This window comes from Halyomorpha halys, unplaced genomic scaffold (genome assembly GCF_000696795.3).
Source record: "Halyomorpha halys isolate HHAL.00 unplaced genomic scaffold, Hhal_1.1 Scaffold99.1, whole genome shotgun sequence".
In the NCBI taxonomy this organism is placed as follows: domain Eukaryota; kingdom Metazoa; phylum Arthropoda; class Insecta; order Hemiptera; family Pentatomidae; genus Halyomorpha; species Halyomorpha halys.
The window spans coordinates 1,144,503-1,146,147 of record NW_027108239.1 but is presented as its reverse complement, the minus strand read 5'-3'; positions in this window follow the sequence as shown (position 1 = coordinate 1,146,147).

Here is a 1,645-nt window from a genome sequence, read left to right as displayed (position 1 = left end):
GCAGCTTGCACTTCCCACAAAAGGTTGGAAACAAGAAGAGTAAAAGCCTTAAAATCCCTGGTTGTTGTTCTTTCAAAAGACATTATTGCTGATAATTCTTTTCATTTGTCAATATAAATCAATTTAGTTGATGGTGACTACTTTATAGTTATCCATGATCAAGAGTTTTAATTCCTTAGACAAATGTATGTCTGACAGCCTACCCCTCCTAGGAATAGATTTTAAGTAGACCATTAAGAAGCAATACCACAAACACAAAATACTTATGAAATTCTATGGGGTAATTATTTATACCTTTAAAGTTTTGCTTAATTTCTTTGTGATTGTAATTTATCAATCAGAACTTTAAATATTTATACTGACAAACATATTTTACTAAATGTTTTAATAAGAATATATCTATAAATTAAGTCCCTTACTAAAAACCCAATTCAACAATAGGGGCCAGAGTCTCACTAGGGTATAAGCAAATATGCAAGAATTTTGGGAAAGCAATCTATCCATTTATATTGTAAAACAATTGATGAAAATGTAATTAATTATTGGTATACTAATTTTTGCTCAGTTACTCTGTTTATAAATGGTAATGACTAAAAAATCTTGAACAGTTCTTAAAGATAAACACATCAAAAATTTGCTTAGGTAAATTTATTTAGAAAAACAGAAAATAATATTTTACCTCATTTGTTAATGCTACTCAATTTAATTATCTATTGTAAAAAGTTGGACATGAAAAATTATTAAAATTTAATCCAATTCAGATTTACTTACTCTTCAACAAGCACATTAAACTCAAAAATATATATAAATAAACGAATAATATAAGTATATATATATATATATAATAAATAATGAAGTATGATATTAAAAAAAGTTATAAAGAAAATTTTACTATTAATAGTTTATAAGTTAGAATTTTAACCACACTTATTATTGATCTCATCCTTAATTTGATTTTTATTTAGGTTAAGAATTATTTATATACAATAGAATATTTCCCATTTCTATATAAGGTTAATGTCTTAATAATTGTGTGTAGGAGGTATGTTATAAAAGGATAATTAATTTCCTTATCTTTTGATATCTTAACTGACAAAAATTAAATTTTAAATTAAAAATTGTATCTGAAAAAATGATTCAATTTTGTTCCAATTTGTCAGTGAGGATAGTTTTCAAATGAAGTAACTCTCCTAGATATTTCATTCTGAATGTTTCATGTATGTTTAACATTAGGTAATTTATTTTCTTGATTAAGATAAGATTATTATAAATCTTTTACTAATTTAGAAATGTATCAGTTATAATTTTTTTATTACTCTTATTTATTTAAAATTAAAAAAAAATTACATTAGATATTTGAGCTCATATTCATTGGAAGACTTAAAAGGAAAGGAGTTCTTAAAAATAACTGAGATTGTAGGATGAACAGTTTATTGTGAAGAAAAAATTGTTTAAGATTATTTTTTTTAATTTAATATGTATCTAGTATATTTAATAAGTACCAATATAATTTAATTATTACAAACTAAGATATTAGGAATAAGAAACTTATTTCATATAATAATCTGTTTGAAATCTAAGTAAATCATGTTGTAGTAGTTGTCAACTTATTTTCCTCTGATTTATACTTTTTTTTTTTTTAATG